The sequence below is a fragment of the Eriocheir sinensis genome, chromosome 30 (assembly GCF_024679095.1).
Source record: "Eriocheir sinensis breed Jianghai 21 chromosome 30, ASM2467909v1, whole genome shotgun sequence".
Lineage (NCBI taxonomy): Eukaryota > Metazoa > Arthropoda > Malacostraca > Decapoda > Varunidae > Eriocheir > Eriocheir sinensis.
The window spans coordinates 11,744,531-11,757,654 of record NC_066538.1 but is presented as its reverse complement, the minus strand read 5'-3'; the positions used below and the strand labels follow the sequence as shown (position 1 = coordinate 11,757,654).

Sequence of the window (13,124 nt, the reverse complement as noted above, 5' to 3'; positions counted from 1 at the left end):
ATCCTCAGTGGCCCGCTTTCCGATACCTTTAAGATGTCGGTAAATTCTCTTTATGTGCTCAATAAATGGAAAGTATCTAATGTGACGCCGATTTTCAAAAAGGGAGACAAGTCGCCCACCTCAAATTATCGCCCAGTTAGCTTAACATCAGTTGTAGGAAAGATGTTGGAGTCAATTATAGCCGGGAGCATTCGGGACCATCTAGAAAAGCATAATTTAATTCATGACTCACAGCATGGATTCACAATGGGTAGGTCTTGCCTTACTAATCTGTTGTCCTTCTACACTAAAGTATTCGAGGCGGTTGATCGAGATGAAAACTACGACATATTGTATCTAGATTTCAGTAAAGCGTTCGACAAAGGTCCCCATCACCGGCTATTACTAAAATTACAGGCTCACGGCATAGATGGGAAAGTTTTGAACTGGATAAGTGGGTGGCTTAGTGTTAGGAAGCAGAGAGTGCAAATCAATGGTAAAAAATCTGAATGGGGCAGTGTTACGTGTGGAGTCCCACAAGGGTCGGTGCTGGGTCCTCTGCTTTTTATTATTTACATCAATAACTTGGACACAGGAATTATTAGTGATGTCAGCAAGCTCGCAGATGATACCAAGATCGGTAGAGTAATCCAATCAGACAGGGTCGCTAGCGTTCTCCAGGATGAACTTGACAGACTATATGATTGGGCGGGGAAGTGGCAGATGGAATTCAGTGTCGGGAAGTGTAGCATTCTGAGTGTAGGTAGGAATAACCCCTCACACAATTACTCCTTAAATGGCACTCCTCTAAGCAGGTCTGGGCGTGAGAGAGACTTAGGAGTCCTAGTGAGCGCTGACCTCCGTCCTAGGGCTCAATGCATTCAGGTTAAAATCGGGCAAATAGAGTACTTGGTTTCATCTCAAGGAGCGTAAGCAATAGGAGCGCTGAAGTCATTCTCAAACTTTACTTAGCACTAGTTAGACCTCATCTCGATTATGCAGCTCAGTTCTGGTCCCCCTACTAATGAATGGATATCAAGATGTTAGAATCTGTACAGAGGAGGATGACAAAGATGATACAGGGGGTGAGAAACTTGCATTATGAAGACAGGCTGAAGCATTTAAATCTACACTCTCTAGAAAGGCGAAGGTTGAAACACTTCGAAACACTTTGAAACACTTTATTATACTTGCAGAAAATACAAGAGCAAAATATGTTGTAATATACATACAAGCAAGTAGCCCATATAAAACAACGTTTTTTGGGCAAAATATGATTTTTTTTTTTACAACGAACCAGGCAAAGACAAGAAAAGAAAAATATATACATATATACATTTATGGCTAGTTGGCCATTAACCCAACAGTATGTACATACTTTGGGAGAGGGAAAGGGAAAGAAGGAGAATGAAAGTAAAAGTATCATTTATTGAGTTGGAACATGATAGGGACTGTTTATATAAGAGATATTTCAAGCTTCTAGTATTTAGCTATTTCATATTTTGTATAATGTTTTTTAAAAGAACTTATTGTTGGCAAAAGTTGTATATGATTTGGTATTGAATTCCATAGCTTAGGGCCTGAGTAAGATAGGGAATGTTTGAATAATGTTAGATTGTGTTGTGGTGTTGTAAGATTTTCACGAGTGCGTGTTGGATAATTGTGTTGTGGTTGTAATGCTAGATCAAAGTTATTTCTTAGAATTTTATACATATTAACTCCAATATGTATTTTATTAATGTCAAAAAGTTTTAAAATGTTGGTTTCTTTGAAAAGAGGTTGTGTGTGTTCTAGGTGGCTCTTTGTTAAAATCCTGACAATTTTCTTCTGGAGACTGAACAATGGTAGTAGGTGAGTAAGATAAGTATTGCACTATATGGCTGTACAATAACTGAGGTGGAGCAGGACATGGGCATAGTAAAGAATTTTAAGTACATGTAAAGGCATCAGATCTTTAACTTGGTGGAGGAGATAAATCAACCGTGATAATTTGAGTTGCGAGGAGACTTGATCGAAGTCTATAAATGGATGAAGGGCTTTAATAAAGGGGATGTCAATAAGATTTTGATAGTAAAAGAGCCAGGTAGGACACGTAGCAATGGTTTTAAGTTAGACAAATTCAGATTTAACAAAGACATAGGCAAGAATTGGTTCACCAACAGAGTGGTGGACGAATGGAACAGGCTTGGGAGCCATGCTGTGGGTGCCAATACCGTAGATACATTCAAGAAGAGGTTAGATAAAGCCATGGATTGTGAGGTAAGGTGGGGTTGAGTATACAGGAGCTGCTTTGTATAGGCCGACCGGCCTCTTTCAGACTCCTTACGTTCTTATGTTCTTATGCTTCTTATGTTCCATTCGTGAATCTTGAATCAGTAATCTGAATGCCTTGTAATGCCTTGAAAACTTCATTTTTCAACTCAGTAGCCTTTTTGTCTTGATCTGAGGCCTTCACAAGGAGATTCTTCTTCCTCTTGCGTCTGGCTACGTCAGCAAAACTGGCGCGACCCGACTCTGCCTGCTCATTACAAATCACGCCTGCGATCTCACTCAACTCCTCCTTGACACTGGACATCCGAGCTTCAACCTCATCTTTAACCACAGATATTTCCTTTAGATAAGTCTTGCTTGAATTTATCCAATTTTTCAACAGTGTTGGCAGCGAGAGACGCTTTATGAATACCTGGAGTGCAAATCCAATTTATTTTTGGTACATTATCCTTCTTGACTCCAGTCAAATTAGCACACTTCACATGACACCACCTTTGACACAAACCGCATGCTATCCACTTATCGCCTGTAAAATCTTCACAGACACAACAGGAATCTCTCAGACTCCTGGCTCTACCCGCCATTGTCGACTCAGCAGTTCCAAGAAGCTCACGCCGCACGTCCTCACCCTGCCACTCTCACTCACTAGTAGTAGTAGTAGTAGTAGTAGTAGTCGCCTCTCGTTCTCCCTGCTCAGGTCGGCCATCCTATGTCTCAGGGGCACCAGACACTCTGGCCCAAAAGCCACCACCATCTCCAATATGGACTATGAAGCCACAGTGGTGGAGAGTGACATTAGGGTGGGTCGGGAGTGACTTGAGTAGGGAAGGAAAGGGGGATCTAGACGTAATAGATGATAGGTGATTTAGTGTCAGGTAGTATTAGTGATATGGTTGGATGCCACAGTCATTAGCGAACAGAGTTGGGGCTAATGACCTCCAAGCTATGGAGCCCTCCATGATTATGTGTCGGAAAAATAAACATGGGTAGAGGTATCATTTATGTTGTAGTTGTAGTAGTAGCAGTAGTAGTAATAGTAGTAGTAGCAGTAGTAGTAGTTATAGTAATATTATATTCGTAGTAGCGTCATTACGTTTATTAATAATATTGTTATTATTATTTTTTTCCTGTGATTGTTCTTGATTGATATACAGCCACAAGTATTTGGCATGTTATGTTTTCTTACTTTTACTACTACTACTTCTACTACTACTACTACTACTACTACTACTACTACTACTGCTGCTGCTGCTGCTGCTACTAACACCAACTCTGGTATTGCTTTACTTTAGTAAATTCAACAACGATATATCCTATTATATCCCGTATAACACAAAAGTCCCTAACATTTTTTTTTCATGTTTACCAAGGATCCAGTAAGAAGAGGAGGTGGGTTACTAAGTAAGATATTTTGGACGATGAAATATCGTAGGAGGGTAAAGTTGTATGGTGGATGTTTGTTGATCGTTCGTATATGAATATTGGTTACTGAAACATAATTAGATGCATTGGTGTGCTGTGTATGTGTTAGATTCTGTTTATAGAGCTCAGCCATTATTATGATGTCAGTTTTGTGATGTGGTGTATGGTTAGTTGTCCGTTTCAGCTACTAACGTTCCGTCATTATTTTTCAGTTACGATGGATGCTGCGTGGAAACCAGGTATGTTCTATGTTATTCCTCTCGTCGAGTTTGTTAGCGTGAGTGTTGTTCATGTCTTCGTGTGGGTCAATTTACTCCCGTATCTTGTGACCAGGTTTTGGTTACTAGGTTCATACGCACCTTAAGCCTGCAGTGTTGTGTTTACGTGTGTTCCGTGTATGGATGCTTCCGACCATTCCCCTCTCACCCATCTCTCTCTCTCTCTCTCTCTCTCTCTCTCTCTCTCTCTCTCTCTCTCTCTCTCTCTCTCTCTCTCTCTCTCTCTCTCTCTCTCTCTCTCTCTCTCTCTCTCTCTCTCTCTCTCTATCTCTCTCTCTCTCTCTCTCTCTCTCTCTCTCTCTCTCTCTCTCTCTCTCTCTCTCTCTCTCTCTCTCTCTCTCTCTCTCTCTCTCTCTATCTCTCTCTCTCTCTCTCTCTCTCTCTCTCTCTCTCTCTCTCTCTCTCTCTCTCTCTCTCTCTCTCTCTCTCTCTCTCTCTCTCTCTCTCTCTCTCTCTCTCTCTCTCTCTCTTCAGAAATAAAGAAGTAATACTTCCGGTTTAAAACAGTTTAGTCAGACCCCACTTGGTATATGCGGTACAGTTTTGGTCTCCTCATCAGGCAGAGGACATTGCTAAATTAGAAGGTGGTCAACGTCGGGCACCAAAAATGACCCCCTCCTTGCGCAGTAAACCATACGACGAGAGGCTCTCCACCCTTTACATGTTCTCTTTTGAGAAACGTCGCCTCCGAGGAAAACTGATCGAATGTTTTAAAACACTTAATGGCTTCATAAATGTGGACAAATCAAAATTGTTTATGATCGATGACACTTTGCGAACGAGGAATAATGGCACAAAACTTAAATGTAGACAAGTAAATTCAAACTGCACCAAATTTTTCTTCACCAACGTTGTAGTGCGAGAATGGAATAAGCTCCTACCTTCAGTGGTCCAGTGTAACACGATTTACTCCTTTAAAAACAAGCTCGACCGACACTTCCTTCAACTTAATATTAACTAGAGTAGAAATGCAAGGTTTTGGAGCTATCTGATTAATATAGAATCATATAGGTTTAAGGACAGATCACCTAGTCTGGACCATGGGGTCTGTGTGGTCTGATTTTCAATGTAAATCCATGTAAATTATCAGCATCATTTTCAGCATTATCATTATCATCATCATGATCGTCATCACCATCATATTCCTCCTCCTCCACCCCCCCTCCTTCCTCCGGCCCACGCACACCACTACTCGCCAGACACACACACTTACTGTTGGGGTTCACTCACGTACGTTACAGAAATCCCTCCTTCACAGAGTGCTTCCGTTTATTCTAAAATAAAAAGTAGGAAAGAGGAAGAGCACTTTTGGAAACGCCCGCAAAAGCAACCAAACTAAAGGATTACAATGGACTTTCTCTTTGTGCACTGTTTTTATCTTTATATTTTTGGGGGAACTAAAGCAAAATATTGATGTTTTAAAATGGAATTCTCTGCTCGATCCCGGCGGCCGAACGTTGGCTAATCTTTAGATTCAGTTTTTAAATTCTTTTTCACTTTTATTGTGTGGGACAAATTGATAGACGTCAAAATGTACTCCTGGTATGGAAGCATTGATTTCATAGAAACTTCACAGAGGCCATTTGTGTGTGCGTGTGTGTGTGTTTGTGTGTGTGTGTGTGTGTGTGTGTGTGTGTGTGTGTGTGTGTGTGTGTGTGTGTGTGTGTGTGTGTGTGTGTGTGTGTGTGTGTGTGTGTGTGTGTGTGTGTGTGTGTGTGTGTGTGTTGTTGTTGTTGTCGATAGAATAAATAATCCAACGTTATAAATTCGACTGTCACTAGATGCTGGGACAGATGGAGAAATTCACTCACCGTATGATACTAAAGAACCCTCAGTGTGTGTGTGTGTGTGTGTGTGTGTGTGTGTGTGTGTGTGTGTGTGTGTACATTTTCTACGCCTCCGTTGTGCAGCGTGACGAGTTACAAATCCCCGTACTCGGATTAGAATCCCGATCCGGGCAGTCGGTGTGCAGCTCAACCAGCTGTTCATACTCACTTTCGTTAAGATAAAGGTTAATGTGGGGGCATACGCTATAGCTGCGCGTGGCTATGGTGCTCATCTCCGATCCCTTGGCAATTAGAGCCTGTGGTAAGTATCAACTAATTACTCCGGGACACGGAGCAATGTAAAATCCATGATTGTCACAGTTTACCTTCCCTAGGTTTCCCCAGCTTCCCATTTATCGACTAGCCTGAAAGGGAGGATGAACAGCTGGGTGAGCTGCACGCCAACTGCCCCGGCCGGGGTTCGAACCTTGGCCCGCGGAGTAGTAGCCAGGCACGCTGACCATTAGACCACGGAGGCGCAAGTCGATAAATTGGTACTTTAGGAAACCTGGGTGTAACCCGGGCGCTTCACCTGCCCTGTGATCAAAGGTAATGGGTTCATTGCCACCACACGCTAAACAGCTAATACGACAGAGATGAGCATTGCGTGCGCGCTCTGCTATAGAGTACGCCCTGATTTAGCTTATATATTTAGGGTCACGAATATTAAAACCATTCCCAAGGACCTTACTCCACCGAAGGGTATCACACCCTTGAAAACAGACACAATATGGGACCATAGTGTGAAAAAGCACCTGAATAATTTCGACACGATCAAGACAACGGGACCTTTAATTGTCTCCAACGTTGTTGAAAGAACCTAAACATCAAATACTTATACTACTCACTAAGATATTTAACCGGTCAATAGAAATAAATGAAGTTTCTGAAGACTGGAAAATGCCAAACGTAACACCAATTATCCAAATAATGGAAATACGACCGTTGCCTTAGCCACAAGCCTATAAGTTTTACATCAGTTGTAGGAAAAATACTTGAGAGGAATATTGGAGACAAACTTGTCAGTTTCCTAAAGATAATGATATAATTTCCGACACTTGGCACTTTTTTTTTTTTTTTACATCTCTGACTATAGCGCCGGTAGGCTTTCTTCAGGGGCCTGGTGGTCGGCCCAAGCTCGTCATGGCGCATGCTTTTTTTTTATAGTGGCGCCAGTTATGCTTGGCTCATGCTGCCCCCCGGAACTCATTTTTGATTCACTTGGACGGTTTCTTCTTGAGTCCGGGTTAATGGGTGGTCTTCAGGACAGCATGTGGGTAGTCTTAGGCCACTCGGCGGTGACTGAAAAATCCCAGGTGGTAGCGTGGGGATTCGAATCGACATTGTCCATGACGTGATGAATGTGGGCCCCGCACGCTAACCACTCAGCCACCGCCTACCCCTACTTCGGAAATGTGCGCTCATGTTTAAGAGATCTATTGAATTTCTTCCTTGTTGTGTATAAACTCTGGGATACCACATTCCCAGCACTGTTATTGAACTGGACATCCATAAAGCCTTCACCAAGGTACCACACGAGCAACTTCTTAAGAAACTACAGTTAGCTGTTATAGAAAACACTTCGACTCCATGGATAGGAGATTGTCTCACCAATAGAAAACACGAGTGTACTCAACGGGCAGGTTTCCGACCTGCTTCCAGCTTCCAGTAACAGAAGGGTCAGTTCTGGGACCCATTCTCAATTTTATATGTCAACGATTTTGAAAGAGGAATGAAAGCCTCCTCATCAAAATATACTGATAACACTATAGTAGGCGGAAAGGCCCTCACGACGGCCAGTTGCGAAATCAACCAAAAGGACCACCCAACCAGTTTGAAAGGTGACAAATGCCAACAAGTGTAAAGCTATGCACATCGGGTCCAGAAATAGTAACCATACAAATAACATGCATAGAAAGTCTGAGCAGGTCGTGGTAGGAGGAATCGGAATTCTGGTCACCATCAGCAGCGATCTGAAACATTCACAGCACTGTAAAAATTCATACAACAAAGTCAATAATATGCTCGGGTTCATCACAAGGAACTAGGAGTGTTGGACGCAAGGAGTAATGTTATTCTTATATAATTAAATGGAATGACTTATCTCGGATATGAAGTTTAGTTTTGGTCCTCCAATTACAGGAAGGGCATTGAATTAGTGGAGAGAGTACAGCGATGTGCTTCGGAAATGATAGCACCCCTTGGAGGAGGAACAACTCAAACGAGGAAAGGAGATTCTTACCAGAGGGTATGACTCAGTCGTTCATATACCAGAAGAAATCCTGTAACGTCAATCAATCCAATTTTTTTGAGCTACAAACCAACTCAAGAATTAAAATGAACGGCCTATGTATCCAAGTAAGGTGATGTGGTTCAAATATTGGCAAGAGTTTTTATCAGAGTCATCCGCCATTGGAACAACCTTCCTTCAAAAACAATAGGTGAGAAACCTTCAATTCCTTTAAAATCGAATCGGCTGTTATTTCGTTGCGTCAGAAATAAACTGAACGTACGTTCCAAGATGCTTTCATATGATCTGTAAGCATGAATAGACTATCGAACACACTAAATTGACAGGTCGGGCAACTTCGTATTGGAGAAGTATGTTGTCTGTTACCTGTATCTCCATGTTTCCATATGTCATTCTTGTATATGTACCTATGTGCATTTATGATATGTATACATGTATATGTGCATGTATGTTTGCATGTGTGTATTTCGCACTTGTCGGTATGACATCATAAACACAATATTGAAAATGTCACTAAGTGAAGAAAGGAAATTAGTTCGTTATACAGACTAAAGGGCGAGCGGTGGAGAGAAGGGAAGTTGGCTCCCTGTATTGGGAGTGTCGCATGTATTGATTTTTCTGTGTATCGGTTTTTCTTGGAAAAGAGAGAGAGAGAGAGAATAATGTTCCTCGTGTTCAGGGATCTGTTTTGCCTACCCTACTGTCTCCCCTATACTAAGGTTCTCACCCATCCAAATTCCATTAAAAATCTCACCACAACACAGTTACAAACAACAACAACAAACAAAAAATGTAAGAGGCACAATTACTCCGCTGCCAAACAAGGGAATATCGTTCCCTGGGTGACCTTTCGGCCTTAGCCTGGGAGAGCCCAGCTATAGCCAGGTAGCATTTAATCAACGGGACAGCCCCACTTGATTAAACAAAGATAGGAGAGGCAAAGTAAAAAAAAAAATGAACCAGGCTTACATATTATCACGAACGCGTTAAAGCAGCTGAAAGAAAGACGTAATAACCCTAATCCAGAATAACTAATTCAGTTTTTACATGAATCTTTTTCCTTCCTACTAACCCCTCTCTGAATAACATAGCACTGAACACTAAGGCTGGACGGGGACGTTTCACATTAAAAGTCAGTTCTCTGCGCATTTAAAAATATATAACAGTGGGTGTGACAACTGTGATATCCTGTCAGGTAGTAAAACGGCAGGATTGGAGAGCATCAACCCCCCCCCCCCACCCCTCTCTCTCTCTCTCTCTCTCTCTCTCTCTCTCTCTCTCTCTCTCTCTCTCTCTCTCTCTCTCTCTCTCTCTCTCTCTCTCTCTCTCTCTCTCTCTCTCTCTCTCTCTCTCTCTCTCTCTCTCTCTCTCTCTCTCTCTCTCTCTCTCTCTCTCTCTCTCTCTCTCTCTCTCTCTCTCTCTCTCTCTCTCTCTCTCTCTCTCTCTCTCTCTCTCTCTCTCTCTCTCTCTCTCTCTCGTGTGCAACCCCTTTGCCTGACACGACGTTAAAAACTAACCTCTCACTTGCTCTCTTTTGCTTACCCAGATGACGCTAAAGAAATGTTTATCATGCTCCGGGAATTTTTCATACCATTTCTTCACAGGACTCTCGCCCGTCTGCAAGATCTGTCTGATGAGACAGCAGATGGAAACCAGTCTCCTTGAACAAGATGAGAGGCTGATAGCTGGCGAAGAGAATATCACTGAATTATCACGTACTGTCGAAACCTTACAGGAATTTATCCAGGCCAACATCGTCGCACCTGCTGCCACTGACGCCCCATCACCCGCCGCGCATGCTCTCCAATCCCCGCCATCAACCGAAGATGTCTCGCAACAGGGGAATGGAAGAGCTTCACCTGACACTGCAGGCTTCACTCCCGTGAGAGAAGGAGCCAGACCCGCCCCCAGAGCCATTTACCCTACTTATTGCTTCAACAGATTTGCCATACTGGAGGAGGAGGACGAGGAGCAGATCATTTTCTTGGTTGGGGACTCTATGATTCCCCATCAGGTGGTTGAATTCTGTGGAAGAGTCCCCCGTCGTGCGCGTAACTATTTTTATCCTGGAACTGGAGTTGACGACATCACAGCTGCCCTGGACGATGTCTTCGCTGAGGCTTCTAATGATTCTCTTTTTGTTCTCCACACAGGTACGAACGACGTCACCACGACCCGGTCTGAGGAACTGCTGGACAAGTACTGTAGGCTTATCCAGCAATACAAGTCTAAATCCCCTAACATTGTGATTTCAGGAATTCTACCGCGGATGTCGGCGGCGAGCGACTTCTTCAGCAAGGCCTTCAGCCTCAACAACCGCTTACAGACTCTTTGCAGGGAGCTTGACGTCGAATTATTTAAAGCAAGGGACAATTCATACGGCCAGGGTGAGCTCTTCCAATGTGATAGAATACACCTGTCACCCGTCGGGGCAGCCAGATTCGGAAGGCTTCTTAACGACGCAGTACTTAACACCCGAACAAAAAACTGCTCTCGCCCGCGTCCCTCCACCTCGCCCGTGTTAATAGACGGCATGCAACACAACAAACTCGAAACCGTGAACCCGCAAGTAACACCACCTCTATTACTAAACCTCAAGATAATATAAAAGTCCTAAGTTTCAATGCGCGTAGCCTAAGCAACAAATTTGACGAATTGAGATGGCTTGTTTCAACAGAAAATTATGATGTAATTGCTTAACCGAAACATTTATTGATACGACAATATATATGATTTAAGTTCAGAATACAACATAGATGGCTACAGACTCTTCAACAAATATCGTGTTAACCGCACTGGTGGTGGTGTCGCCCTGACGTCAAAAGCTATTTGCAACCCACTGACAGAACACCAAGAGACAGTAACGTTGAACACGTGTGCGTGCGAGTAAAAATTGTAAAAATTATTATAAATATATCCGTCACCTACACGCCTGCGGGGCAATCACTCGAAGATGATGTTGAAATGTACAGCGTTTTAAGGCAATCACTTAATAACAGCGACTCACTGATAATAGGAGACTTTAATCTCCCTCATATTTAATGGGCGACACTGTCAGGTACAGAAAGCGAGTCACATAGAATGATCGAATTTTTAGAAGAAAATTACCCAAGCCAAATGGTAACTGAACCAACTCTACAAAATAACATACTAGACCTTGTTATAACGATCCAAGATAACCTAGTCAGTAATGCTACGGTAGGAGAACACCTCGGTTCTTGAGATCATAAATTAGTGTGCGTTGACATTAGAGCTCAAACAACAGTGACCGAAAATCAAGTAAAGGTGCCCAATTTCAAAAGAGCAAATTTCGTAGAAATCCGACAAAAACTAACAGAAATACAACTATCAGATGACGGCAACGTAGAGGAAGCCTGGCTTAACTTTAAAAAACATTTACTCACTCAGCAGAACACATTTGTCCCATTGTGCGAGAAGCCAAGTAAGACTAATAAAAGTCCACCTTGGTTTAATAGCGAAACTAAACATTCGGGTAAGGAGAGAAAATTGTCTTGCAGGTTAAAGAAAGAGCAAAGCACCCCTAAAAACATTAGACTTTGTCATGAAGCCAGGCGGCGAGTAAAAAGATTAGTATGTTAGGCAAAGCGTAGATATGAAAAAAACATTGCAGCCAGCTGTGAAAATAATCAGAAATCCTTCTTCAGTTATACAAACAACAGGAAGGCGATCAGAAGTGGAATTGGACCTCTAACAAAGAGTGACGGTGAACTAGTGACTGACAGCCAACACGTTGCGAACTTATTAAACATTTATTTTTCCTCGGTGTTTAATACTAGCAGTCTTCCCACCACTACCACCAACACCAGCGACGACAACAGTACTAATGTAAATCTCGAGCATGCATTGCCTAACTGTCATAACTACCGATGAAGTCCTAAAAGCTCGCTAATCCCTTAAAACAAATAAAGGTCCCAGACCTGACAAAGTATATCCTCTATTACAAAACAAAGAGCGAAATACTCTCCTCTCTCACAACCGTATTCAATATGTCCTTGCGACAAGGCATCGTCCCTTCGGACTGGAAAAAGGCTAACGTAACACCGATTTTTAAGAAAGGAGACAAAAAAATACCGGATAATTACAAGCCCATTAGTCTAACTTCAATTGTAGGTAAGCTACTCTAGAGCATAATAAGAGACAAAATTATTAGTTACCTTGAAAGCCACTCATTATTTGGGGATTCACAACATGGCTTCCGTAACAAAAGATCCTGCCTATCAAACCATTTGATCTTTTATAACGACCTCTTCTCAGTTTATGACGTAACCAAATCACTGGACGTACTCTATCTTGATTTCCAGAAAGCGTTTGATAAAGTTCTACATCATAAATTACTTTATAAATTAAAGCAACTAGGTATTGACGGCCAAGTACACCAATGGATCGCGAATTGGTTTTGCAACAGACAATACAGAGTGGTGCCTGTCACTAGTGGCGTCCCTCAGGAATCGGTTCTTGGCCCAGTGATCTTCATTATTTTCATCAACGATGTTGATGTTGGAATCAATAATCTCATTAGTAGATTTGCAGATGACACAAAGATTGGTAACTCGGTTCTCACTGACGAAGACAGACAAAGCCTCCAAGAGGATTTGCATAAAATTTCAGCTTTGTCTGATATATGGAAGATGCCCTCTAATGTAGACAGGTGCCAGGTCCTTCAAGTTGGAACAAGAAATAAGAAGTTCCATTACGAAGTGCGCTGCGTCAAACTCAAAAGCGTTCAATGCGTCAAGGACCTGGGTGTCAAAATCGCGTCAAACCTCAAATTCTCACAGCAATGCGTCGATGCAGCAAATAAAGCGAACAGAATGTTAGGCTTCATCAAAATAAACTTTTTATTAGAAAAAAAAGTAATACTTCCGCTCTACAATAGCTTAGTCAGACCCCACTTGGAATATGCGGTACAGTTTTGGTCTCCCCACCATGCAAAGGACATAGTTAAATTAGGTGTTCAACGTCGGGCAACAAAAATGATCCTTCCTGGCGCAACGAACACTACGACGAGAGGCTTTCCACCCTTAACATGTTCTCTCTTGAGAAACGTCGCCTCCGAGGAAAACTGATCGAATGTTT

General features: G+C 42.4%; 1 pseudogene; it reads right to left on the bottom strand.

The window, feature by feature from the left end:
• Positions 1-1,552: 1,552 nt before the first annotated feature.
• LOC127005759 (cilia- and flagella-associated protein 251-like) overlaps positions 1,553-13,124 on the bottom strand; it is a 49,937-nt pseudogene continuing 38,365 nt past the window's right edge.